This window comes from Coccinella septempunctata, chromosome 8 (genome assembly GCF_907165205.1).
Source record: "Coccinella septempunctata chromosome 8, icCocSept1.1, whole genome shotgun sequence".
Lineage (NCBI taxonomy): Eukaryota > Metazoa > Arthropoda > Insecta > Coleoptera > Coccinellidae > Coccinella > Coccinella septempunctata.
In genome coordinates, this window is record NC_058196.1 from 19,474,175 (window position 1) to 19,488,353 (window position 14,179).

Sequence of the window (14,179 nt, forward strand, 5' to 3'; positions counted from 1 at the left end):
AAATGGCTTAGAAGTTGTTTATCACCGATTAATTCAAAACTGATTTCTTTAGATTTTAAATGGTTAGAATGTAAGCATATGCTCACATAAGAATAATAATAAATAAAGAAGTCACTTTTGAATTAATTGGTGATAAACAGCTTCTAAGCCATTCATCTCAAAACTAGGCTGAATGGACTTGGTCCACTTCAGCTCTGAACACTCTGAATGGTTTCAGAAGTTGCGATTCCATTGACGTAAAGTGAAAATTTAAATAATAAAAAAGAGACAGTATCAACATTCAATTTGTTTCGAAAATAGTTACCGTATTATCTTACGTTTTATGTTTCTGACATTCTAACAATGAGTGTGAAATGGAAAAAAAGCAATAATTCTCAATTTTCCCACCTGAGAAAAAATTCTGCAGGCGCCCATGTTTGCCACCCCGTCTCCATCCTACTTGCTGACGAATTTTTTTGAACGCACATTAATATACAATCAGCGAACAAGAAAAACCATGGTTGAAACGGAACAAGTCATTTCAATAAAAACTAATTCTTTCCTCGCGGATCGTGACTGTGCAATAGTGGCACCGGAAAATACGGAGACACAAAAAGGAAATCTTATTACAGACAGGGACGTCTAGCTGGTTATCTGCGGAAATGTAATAACGAGTATCTGATGCCGTTTTCATTAGATTTTAATGTTCGAAAACTTCCGGGAGTAATAAAATGATGCTGAGAGAAAGATGAAAGGTTCTTAATCCCCTGACTATTGGATCGTGTTAGAATTCATCACGAGCCATGCACAAAGACCGTCCGCGTCGTGCAGATGTTCTTCGGCACCTGGTAATTCACCTGCCGATGCCGCTGCTCGTGCCCGCTCGACATCTGCTCTTTCGGTACCAGAGCCAACTCATATTTCTCCTGATATCGGTTGGGAATTCCTTTTTATGAGGGTTCCCACTTTTATTATCTTCATCTGAAGATTAAATGTACGGTGCTGCTAAATCTAGCGTAATCTGCGTATTAATGTGTAATGTTGATAGGCTTAATAGTATCGGAATGTTATTTTCTTCGATAGTTTCTTACCATCCATTTTAACATAAAGGATAAAATTATTCATTTAACAAAAATCAGCTAGAGGGTTTCGAAAATGCGTATCCGAAGTGTGAGTTATAATGTTATTCAACTCATTGTTTCAAAAATTAATTTGAATACATCAGATAATAACGGACAATTCTTTCCACTCACTGATTCAATATTATCAGGAAATTTAAACTCTTTAAAATAAATGCAGTAGCCTTATAGTTGGGGAGCCGAAGAGGGAAATTCGGGATTTACTGTCAGATTAATATAAGGGGACACAAGGGGGGTACCTCTACCAAAAACCTGTATATAGGGGGAGTTATCTAGGACAGCTTGTCAGAAAAGTAAAAAAAAAACGTTCATTGTACATACTCGAGCGTGCCAGATTAAGATATATGTGGTTAATTACATGTTGAAAAGTATACATTCTCTTAATCTGACAATTTAAGCGTGTCGAAAATGTGTGGGAGGGCGACAAAGTTGCAAAAAAAAAAACGTCACGTGTACATTCTCGAGCGCGGTGGAGTTTTTCTAATTTTGAAGCTAATGATTCAAGAATAACAGAAAAAATATAATCTGACAGTTTTAGCAAGCCGAAACAATAAAAATTGGCCATAAAGGAGCATAACATTTTCTACAAATTTTGTCCCAAGCAATTTTTTCTACGTTCAAACGTTTTTGGGATATATGGCGATTAATGCGAGGTGTTTAGCGATACATGCTGAAGCGAAAATTCACTCGTTGGAAAATAGTACATTTTAAGGTTCAGTTACAGACAACACTAAAATTTTCGTGACTAATTTCGAAATTGTCATCATAGAAATATCTTGTCATTTTGACAATTGGATGAATGTAGATAAGACTGGGATTCTACATTGACCTTGCCCTTTAGCATGTGTGGCTAAGCTTCTCGCCCTTATTGCCCTCTGACCTCTGACTCGAGAACGGTTGAGAGTATGCAAAATTGCTTCAGACAAAAGTTGTGTAGAATTTTATTATCTACAACTTTCATAATAAAACAAAAACGATTAGAGGTACAGACAGGGAAATATTCAAAAAAAAAGAATTTTTATCATCTTCAAAGTGTCAGAGAAAACCCCCCCTGATTAGTGTCAGATTAATGGGTCAACACGTTTACAACACCGAGATTAACCATCTGTATGAAAATCTGACACGCTCGAGTATGTACAAGTAACGATTTTTTTTTACATTTTCAAAGGACCGCTGTGACCTTGCGTCACGTCCAAATTGTGAGTTCGTTGAAAAGTAGCTTCCTTGGGGTCCAATTAATATATCCTCTAAAAATCTGACACGCTGGAAATTTTTTTTTTGCCATTTTCAACTGTCGTACGGCTAGTCCCACCACGCAATTTGTCAGATAAGCATGAATTCATTATCAGAGACACGTAGGGCATATACAGTATCCTAATCTGATACGCTCGAATATGTATACACCTGACGATTTTGTTGTACATCTTTGAAACCCTGCAGAAGCTTTCCCCACCGCTGAAAGTGCATACATCATAGAACCTTTTTTTCTTTCTACCATCTAATCTTCAAAATCCACATGGGCTCCACGACGCTCGATTAAATCCCGATTTAGCATCGTCGGCTCCCCAACTATTATACCCGATTTCACAAAGTTTGACAGCTGGATCGGAAATTGAGTGATTCTCAATTGCCACTTTTCGATATACGAGTACATATAGTCCGAGAGCTGGCAACGAAAATCGGCAAGAGTTTTGTAATGGCGCATAATTTAATATGATTCAGTATTGAGGGTGTACATTAGTTAGCACCGACTCTCAAGGTCAGGTAGTGGAACACCTAGCGGCGACGCGCTTTGATGTAGGTACATACATGAAATTACAACACAATCTACAAGTATTTTGTAATGATTGAAAATTGTCACTAAACTAGTTTATACAACAGAAAACTTGAGAAAGTGGTCAGACCTGATTTTAGTGAAACGCGGTGGGACAGTACCCCACATAAGTATCTGCCTTAACGATGTCGTTTCAAGAGATTTGTATTGGCTGGAACTGCATTTACCGCTCAAATATCATATATTATTTGAGGATAAAATATTCGGACCACATATCAATAAAACAGAGGCAGTCAGCGGTCACCCAAAGTACGGATATTGTAATTTTATATAAATCAAAGAGCATCGCCGCCAGCTGTTTCACTACCTGACCTTGAGAGTGGGTGCTGACTCTTGTACATTGTACACCACCAAAACTAGCTCATATTTAATTATGAGCCATTACAAAACTCTTGCCAATTTTCGTCGCCAGATCTCGGACTAATACTTCGATATACAGGAATGGAAAGGTTTCAGGAATTTCACTGTGCAAACCAAACGACTGTCAAATCGTTGATCAGACAATCAAAATTTGTGAAACCCTCTGTAACTACCAGATTCTTAATCAAGTTTGTCCCTTTAGTTTTAAACCGTCCTTTAACTATACTAAAAATGCATTATTCATTCATTGCTGTATCCCGTTACCGAGAATAAATCTACAAAAAGACTCAAAAACAAAACTATCGTTGCGATCAAATTTATAATTTCTTAATTCTTGCGACTGTGTGCCCTCCTGTGACTGAAGAGACCCAACCGTAACCTACAGATCCTTCCACACTCAGGGCATGGATAGTCACCAACCAGATCTAGCCGTCACTGTATTCTTCTCGAGTCTCAATTATAACTGGACCAAAGACCTCCACTGTGATCTGTTCTCAGTTATGAATGGCATTAACTGATTTAAGAGATTGATGCACTATATATCCTTAAACAGCTTACACCGGTATCCTGGTTTCCGAGTCTTGTGTCTTGCATCCTCAGATTGTGGCCGCTTCAACTGAGTCGGGCCCTCGTTACTTGAGTCTCAATTGTTGTACAACTCGCACGCTGCAAGACTTCTGCATTTGAATATTTGAGGAACCATCTGGAGTGCATTATTTGTCTTAGATGACGTTGTTGCGTTTGTTCAAGCTGTTTAATGTGTCGCCTGTAGGGTGTCCAGCTTTCGCTTCCGTAAAGAAGCGTTGGGAGGTTTTGTAAAAAGCTGTCTTGGTCTTCAAATTGAGGTCGTGATTTTGAAACAATGTGTACTTTAGCTACCAGAATGCCCGTGATGCCGAATTGATACGGTTGTGTATTTCCGTGTCCAGGTTAGCCCTCCAATTTATGAAGCTTCCCAAGTATTTGAACTGCTCGACCTGTTTCATCCTCCAGGCTGATATTTGTTTGAAGGAGCTTACCAGGATTTTGGTTTTGTCAATATTGAGTCTAATTCCTAAAGCCTCGTATATATGTTTATAGGTGTACAAAATTATCTGTAGATCCTCTGAGCTGCTAGCGATAAGTGCGCAGTCGTCTGCATATTGAAGTTGTGTTGCGCTTCAGGTTAAACAGGCCTCCATCAAATCTTAATCTTATTCCAACACCTCAGGCATACTCATGTCATCAATTATCGAGACAGCTGTAGCGAAAACATTGAACAGTAAAGGCGCTAACACGCAGCTTCGTTTTATTCCAGAGTTGGTTAAGAAATGGTCGGTTGTAGAGCCACTATGCTGTATTCTAGCGGCGTTGTTGGTATGGAGGCTTTTACACACTGCTAAGAATTTTTTGTGTACTTCAGGGTGTCCCATGATTTTCCTTAGCGCTCTCCGATTCACCGAGTCGAAGGCCTTACTTAAATCGATTTAGGCTGTAAAGATCCTTGATTGTTGTTCACGAGCCTTCTCTTGCAGCTGTCGCAGTGTAAAAATTAGGTCCACCATACCTCTATTGGGTCGAAAGTCGCACTGGGATTCAGGTTATAGCTTTTCTGAGAGTGGAATCAGACAATTAGCCTTAATCTTCGAGATAATTTTGACGGCCACGCTAAGCAACGATATGCCCCTGTAATTGTTGCAATTTGACGTATCGCCTTTGTTCTTATAGAGGTTGATAACTAAAGCGTCTCCGAAATCTTGTGGCACATCTCCTTGTTCCCAGATCTTGCGGAAGAGTATTAGGAGACTATTGACAATGTCTTCATCCAGGGACTAAAATTGACACTAAAGGTAGCTTTAAGGTAAAGGCGACTTTGAATTTGATTATGAAACTAGACGTAAATGGTTTAAATGCGGTGGCTCTCCACTCTAAATCAGAAAAAGCTACGCCCCGGTTACGGTTCAGCGTGGGTGATGCATACGCCACTGTGCAGACCTGTGAAATAAACAAACAACTCATTACAATCGTCACGGAAGGGTACATTACAAAATGGGACAATTGCTGAACTGTTTGAAGCCATGTTTAGAGGAAAGAAAGCCATTGTTTTTTCATTTCCGACTGTCGAGTATTATATGCAAATTAACAAGCTATTGAAATAATTCAATTTCGAGTCGAAAGTCGTGTCGCATTACTGCTTTTCTGTATTGTTTCTTCATGATGAGAAAACACCGAGGCCGGTCAATCAACTATAGGAGAAATTGGTACCAGAAATGAATCCCCAGTTTTTTTGCAGTCACTCAACTCCATGTGCTGCTAATGATCGACTCATAAGATTTCGATTACGACTTTAGCCTTGTGGCTTTCATACTCCTCTCAGGAGGAAAATTCACTTATCAAAAGGATTGAGCTTTTGTGGAGCCCTTCAGGTGAGGTGAGGAATGAGCCATAATGCTTGAAACGAGAAGGGAGACTGTCTGTTATAGCGATAGGAAGAGGAAAAACTTGTCAATCTTGCCTATCAATCTCTTGACCAAGCAATTTGTCACAGTGCTGAACCGAAATTTATATGAAAACAAAACCTGAAAAAGAAACTCCTTAAGTCGTTATGATTTAATTGATATGATATCGTATAGGTTGCTCCTGTTTTGTGTCATTATTCCTAGGATGACAATCTCCCGTCTTAAACACATTATGATATTAATGGAGGCAGTGTTTCATTTTTATTCAAGAAACAATACTACCCTCTGTTGACTGAGTACCGAGTCAACCAACTATACAATTTTATAAACACTGTTAAGTCTTTGTTGACCGAGTGAAATAGTCCCAGCATGCAAGAAGAAAGATATTCACCTCTGAACAAACAAAATTATCTGATCAGTGATGGTGCACGGTTACTTTGTTCTGGAGCGGAAAGCGAAAACGCGAATCACGGGATTTTTCGTCACTTCCTCTCAATTGAATGGAATAAGGGACCAAATTGGATGATTGAAATACTGGTTTCATGGTTCTTTTGGTTTTCACCACAGTTTGATCCAAGTGGAAACGACATTAATGCAAATAATCTGAGTTAGGTAGATATACTCCATTCGCTTTTATTTCAACACTCGGCTGGCCATGAAATGATTTTCCTAAGTTTTTGTAACTAGAACGGATAAGGTTGGCACTCATGAAATGTCTTTAATGTCATAACGCCGTTGCCACAACTAATATCAATTAATATTACGAAAATGCCGAAACCATAGACATAGAGACATCTACTGAGCAATGCCAGCATGAAATTATTTTATAGAAAGAGAGAAATGAACGTCGGGCCATTACCTGTCTCTTTTGTGTTCACATAGAGGTGAGTTCGGACCAATCAAAATCCTAGAAAAAGACATCTGCATGCCCGATGTTCACTTTCTCTCTGTCACTTTTTTTGAGTGTATTTCATGCATAGATAGAAAGGGAAGGCACAGTCCATGTCTCTATGTCTATGGCGAAATTTATTGAAAAAAAAAAGAAGACAGGGTTTCACTAAGTGCTATTTAGAATAAGCTCATTCAAATAGTAAGTAACCCTGATATTCCATATCTACAATATATCAGACGGTAGCGAACATATTCAATGTAAGTGAATTCGTATAATGTTTCATTTGAATCTAAACGACTTATATTTTAGCTGAGTGTTTCCACCACCCACGAGATTGTGAATGAAGAGGATTACAAAGAATTCCCTTCTATTGGGATACCCAAATAAGTGAAAATTACTACAGGATTTTCGATTAATGTGATCGTAGAATAAGTTCCAGAAAACTAATTTTTCATTTGACTTGTCCTATACATTGTAAATGTCTGAATCAATAAATATATCATTATTATTAATATATCAAAGTGTTAAAAATAATAACAGCCATAAATAGGAGCCAGTTGTCCTGTTAATTGTTAATTCATGTGAAATTTTTGTTTGAGGAAGTTCCTCTTACCTTGAAACTTCCTTTAATTCTTTCGACTTCCATGGATGCAAGATGATTTTGTTGAAGAATTTAACATTCTTGTAATTATCCGTTAATTCCTTCGAGAGATACCCATTCCCAATCACTGCATCATATGCATTTCAACTGATGTAACGTCTTCAAACTTTAGCCAAAGAAGATAACCAACATTAACTCTTTAACTCTCCTCAAGCTACTGCATATTATGCCCGAATAGTTAAATTTTCTTCCATAGCAAAAATAAATATATTCAAAAACAAGAGATCACTCTTGTATTTTCCATACTAATAACTAGATTTGGTATGCCTTCAATCAGTTTGTATAAACGTCAATTATGTTCGTCACATATTTTCGACTTCATATTTTTCGAAGTGATTCGACATTATGATAAAATACGTAATCACTGAGACTTTTACGTAGAACAATTAACATAGCACTGATTTCAAACCCAATGTTTTGACAAGCGTCATAGCCTCACAATTTCGTACAGAATTGAATGTGCCAAATTTCCATGGCCAACCCAGTGCTAAAATAAAAGTGAATATAGTGAGTATAGATAGGTGATCTACAATACTCAGAACTGGACACTTGTACGAGAAGCAACAAGGGTCAACACACAAGGGGATAGCTTCATGTCTGATTTTTTTTAGACATTACGAGTCTTTGAATCGTATAAATATTTTAATAGTAGATCCTTAAGGTCAAAAGAAACACTTTTTCCTGCACCATCTTCCCGATTCGGCCCTGATAAAAAGATATAGCCATTTCAACTTTTCATAAGGAGCTGTGCCACCCCTGGCATAACGAAATTACCTTCAGAATAATTAGCTAAATCTGTGACACTACCCATCTGTGGATCTTTTAAACAATTTTTCAAATTTCACAGATACTTTTTAATTTTTAAACATCAAATCACTCGAAAATGGCGTATTATAAGAGAAAATATGATACTATTATTTTACAAAACGTTTGAATATTTATCAGATAGAGTCCAACTTAGTTTTAAGAGTTGGGTTCTTTGAATTTTTAGTATTTTTAAGGTAAGTAATGAGAAAACTGGAAGACATGAGTGATATCTTGTGTTCGAAAAAGATTCATCAAATAAATGAGAAACTATATTCCGAAATTCATTCCATTCGATGAAACCGATTGTGAGATAGAACTATGAATAAAAAATTTTTATGGTTCTTCAACAGCCTGTAACTTTTAAACAGAGCCGATTCGAAAAAAATGGTAAAGGAAAAAAGTGCTCCTTTTGACCTCAAGAATCTACTGTTGAAATATTTGTACGACTCAAAGACTCACACGGTATATCAGCATCCTTCACACCAATATTTTTATCGATATTATTAACTGAAAAGAGAATGAATCCATCTACGCGTTACTCTAGTTTCTGTTTTCAAATCTACCTTCATTGCGTACATATTTCCAGGAATAAGTTTATGACCCTTGCATATGAATGGAGTTTTCGCATGATGTTTATGCCAACCCAGTTTCAACAGAAGTTTATTACTCTCCTATTGTTCTCTAACAATAGGTACGGTATTATAGACCATTAAAAATATTTATTTAAGGAAATTAAAATGACTTCGTTTCCGTTTCGTTATCGCATCCAGAAACTTAAAAAACGTAAGTGTCTAGAAATCGCATAGTAAGTATTCTGAATTGAAGATTTAATCTTGAGGCTACACCTTGATGATGAAGACAATTTGAAAAAAAACACATTTTAATTACTAGAATTCGGAGATTATTATAGACTGTCTGCCTGTTTCACAGAACCAATTTTCTTTACTAAACTTCACTTATTTCACTTTACTTCAGTTAACTTTACTTAATTTAATTGCCCTTTTCTTCAAGTTTTTTTCCTTTCCATATTTTTGTGAAAGAATCAATTAATTCATGGTAGAATGTTATTTTTTACCAGCAGCTCAGTTATCCGATCATCCTACGGAGGCAGGGAGTATCCAAAATTGTTTATGAAAGTATTTCTGGCATCTTGTTCGTAAGGAGCACATGTGTGCAATTTTTATTTAATGCTAAAAATCGTTTTAAGACTGTTTGCAACAGCCGAAAATTCTCTATAGAGAACTTTCGGCTGTTAAAAACGGGCTTTAAACGAAAAACGATTGGGTTAGAGTCAAGGATGAAGTGGTCTAAATGAATTATATTCCCTCCTCCAGCAGACTCTCCGTTAACTCTCTAACATCTGAGAGAAAAAAGCTATAATCTTGAAATTTTCAGGGTAGGTTTAGGCAGCGAGTATCCACTCTTGATACTCTTTGATTTAGGGTCAGAATACGCCGGCTGAGTTCGTTTATCAAAAATAGTGGATGGTTTTGGAGTTATAGACATCTGACATCTTCAAAAAATTCCTCAATTTCCAAAAAAATTGCTATCCAATTGAATTGAATCTCAGATATTTTTGAACTAGTACATCTGACTCATGTAAGTGCTTCCCGAATTTTTTTTAATTCTAAGAATTGGAGTCATAATGAAAATCGAATATGATGTAATATCCACTTATTATCTAATTGAACAATTAATTATCTTATCATCCTTCGATCTTTGGCGTATGACATCGCAGTTCAGTAAAACGTGGGCTCCTTTTCATTTTTGTCGCAGTGGGTCGTCAACAATAACAACGTAGGAGGCAAAACTGCACGCTGCGTCAGATGTTGTTTCGTCTACCGACTACGCCTCATACTATTTAGCTTCATATATTGCCAAACATGGGCATTACCATGAGGTCAGCATGGTTGTTGGATTGAATTAGGAAATATGCTTGTATCTGATTGGAATATACAATAATTTTGTCGATTGCAGAATCGTAATAACTTAATAACCATTGTTTTCAATGTACCGGGTGGTCCACGGATAACTGCTCATAGTTTTATGATTAGTGCATGGTGCCTAGGAGAGACAGAAGCAGTAATTTAATATGAGCAAAGGCTTTTCGTTTCCCAGTTACAAGGTCATATTGATTTGGCAGAACTTTGGTTAGGTTAGGTTAGGTTCACAAAAAAGATCAAGTGTAGGGCCTTTTTGAAAAGGCGATCTGATTACCTTCAAAACAAGATCTCACTCAATCTTCCTTCCCATTTAAAATTTTAGGGGTTGCTGTGATCACCCTCACAGAGGGTTGATACAAATTGGTTGAAACTAAAGTTATGAAATGTTCGGATATTTTCCATTTTTTAGAAAGAAGAATCAGTCTCAAGTGATGAATTGAAAATAAATTGTGGTGGCTCGCTCAGATTCAGTGTGCACCCCTTTGAAGTGCATCAGGACCAAAAGTGACTTAATTTCCCTCGATATTTCCCGGTTTAATGGGACTGATTGAATTTTTGTAGTTATATCATAGGTTTTATTTTTGGCGATTTGAACATACACACTACAAAAATTTGCGGATAGTTCAGAACTTCTTGAGGACCCTCAGCTGCCCGTCTATTATGATTGAACAAGTTTGATATCTTTACCTTGCTTCCTTGATTATTAAACATATAATAATAAGAATTAATTCAGATGAATATATGCCACCCGCCGAAATGAATATGGAATATCAAAAAGTGTTACGATATGAATTGAACTAGCCAATTTGCCATCGTCAGGACAACTAAATGGAGAACGTTCCACCGAAGAGCAGATGCTGACCATGGTTTCGGCCTCATTTGACCTGGTCAGAGCAACACAACTCCTTCTCCGATGGAAAAACGTTTGGAATTGATGGACCCTAATTAAATACTGGCAGACACTGCTGAGTATTAGAAAGTTGAAATCGCAAATGTGCGGCTGGCTTCTGTTTGTCTACTCTGTTGGTTTTTATATGATTTTCCACCAAGTCTTGTTCATCTGTGCAATTTTTCACTGTACTGATGAGGGCCAAAAGCCCGAAATACGTGTTTACGGTTAATATTTCTCAGAGGGTTATGTCTGTTAAATTTCTTCTATCTGCAGGGTGACTGGTGACGTAAGGGACAACGGCTAAGTGGAGATATAGAGGACCTCCAACTGAATGAGAATTTGGGTTTCTAATGTCCCATAAGTTTCGGAGATATAGGGTGATTTATGAAAAACTGCTGAATCTATAAACTCCCATATCTTCTCTTCATAAACTTTTTAGGGTTTTCACTCCCAATCTTCTTGCACTAATTTGTCAGGAGCAAATTAACTAGAAAAAATTGTTGCCTGACAATGAACTTGAAATAAATAACGTTGAAATTATAATTCTAAGTTGTAACGTTTCGGAGTCTATGTCAGACTCCTTCATCAGACGAAAAATCTATTTTTGAAAATCTTCTGAATTGTGGTTTTTGTTTGACATTAATTGTCAACACACAGAAACAGAGATTGCATAGAAACGTTGATTCATTTAATTTTGAAATTACCGGATGACAGTTCCTTCTTCAGTAAATTGATCCAAATATGATCTATTCCTACCGAACAATTTGCCAAATTATTATCTTGATCTAATAGAATACACGTAGACTCTTTAATTTTTCGTTTAAAATGGTCTGGTTCCGTCATTAAAATTTTTTTCTACAAGCGTGCGCGTTCAACCTTTTTCCCGCACGCATTCCAAGTTGCAAAAAATCACTTTCCCAAAACGTGCGGGAAAAACGCCTGCTATTTCTTTCCAAAATTCAAATATTATAGAGTAAATTAAATTCTATCATGTTTCTATGCATAGAACGTCAACGATGAGAAACCCATAGTTTCCGCACTTGATAGGAAAATAACTATAGTGTTGTCCCAATCCATCATGTGGTCTCCCGTATTAGAACAAATGTGATCTGCGATTTGTGATCGATTAATTTCTCTATTTTTAATATTATTTTTATGTTCGCGTTTTCTTATTTGTAGAGGTCTGGACGTTTCACCTGTATAAGTTTTACCACAAATACAGGGTATGTTGTAAATACAATTTCTTGATTTTTGTTTTTCGTTCAAAGGTTTAGTTTTTGTTAATATAGATCTTAAATCATTTTGCGTTTTAAAAACAGTTCGTATGTTGAACTTCGAACCGATTCTTCTTATTTTTTCTGAAAGGCCATTAACATAAGGAATTACATTCAATAAATTTGGTTGTTCTTGACGGTTTGTTGGTTGTTCCTGATCATTATTACGATTTTGGTTAGTCATTTTTCTCTCTAATTTTAATTTAACGTTACAACTTAGAATTATAATTTCAAGGTTATTTATTTTGAGTTCATTGTCAGGCAACAATTTTTTCTAGTTAATTTGCTCCTGACAAATTAGTGCAACAATTTACGCAGGAGCAAATCGTTGATTTCATTTTTAATTGATTTTGTTTCAGAGATTGGGAGTGAAAACCCTAAAAAGTTTATGAAGAGATGCAGAATCCTCCCAGAATAAATTTCAATCGATATCCCATATCTTCGTTAATATGCTAAAATTTTGGCTGATATTTCACAAGCTTGTTCCTATAGGCATTCACCGTCAGCACACGAAAAAAAAAAAGAAAAAATGGCAGGCCCGTATTCAAAAATTTCAATTTACTTGTTAGGTGAGAAATATCACTCGGTAAATACTATAGAAATTTGGGTAGAGCAGAAAAAAACTATTAAAAGATCTCTTTTTTTAAATAGCACAAATTTTCTATTGTTTTTATGATATGTTGAATTAAGAATATTACAATAATTTTATATTCACAGCATGAAAAATAATATTCCTGATAAAACAAATACTGAATTCGAGGCGCTAGAATGATCCTGGCTTCAAATATTCGTTCGAATCTCGAAATCCAGTTTTATCAATAAATCGTTTGATATCATACAAAATTTCATATGTTGGATGAAACAATGTGTCATCCCGCACAGAAACTGGAAATTTGAAGAAACTGCGGAAATTTGTCCTTATAAAGTTTACATCATTTTGATAAAGAGTAAATTTTGTTGGAAACATACCAGGTGGATTATTGTTGATTTTTCAGTTTAGAAGAATGAACAGGAGTTCTGGGAGTAATTGAAGTAAGGCCCGGTACTTTCACGTGCGAATAAATAAATTTATTCGCATTTATTAAGTCTTATTCGTAAGATTAGTAAAAATTTTCACTTTTCACTTTCAGATAGTGTTATTCATCGAATAAATCTGTCATTGAAACTTAACTAGAAGAGTTTATTTGTCATAGATCGAATGTCGGTACGTCATTATTCGTTGAATAAAATTTATTCGAAGGTGAAAGTACCGGGCCTAAGTCAAACTTATCTTGGGCGAGATGTACAGGGCGTGGTGAGAACAGCTCTGTTAGGGGGCACAATAGACCTTGATGCTGCCGTGAGATGTAACCCCTAACTATAAACTATCTTTGACTCGAATGCAGTGTTTTTGTTTTATCAGGAATTTTATTTTTCATGATTGGACTATAAAAATATTGTAATATTCTGACTTCGATATACAATTGAAAATTTGTACCATTCAAACAAAAAACAGCTTTTTCATCAGTTTTTTTCGCTCTTCTCAAATTTCTATTTGAATTTATTTTATCTCATATACCGTGTGATATTTCTCACCTGACAAGTAAATCGAAATTTTTGAATACGGGCCTGCAATTTTTTTCTATTATTTTTGGAATTGGGGTGTATAGATTTAGCATTTTTTCATGAATCACCCTATATCTCCGAAACAAATACCCTTATGGGACATTTGAAACTCAAATTCTCATTCAGTTTGAGGTCCTCTATCTCCACTTAGCCGTTGTCCCTTACGTCACCAGTCACCCTGTATAATTATAAACTTATATTATTTCAAGGGCTAGACGAAAGTGGTATTTTCCATGAGAAATAGCTGGAAAGGCTGAATCATATCAATCTTATTATAAAGTTTATTTTCAAAACATTGAATAGGAATGTGATAACTGTACGAAGAATTCTGGACTGAACATGAATAATGAAAATG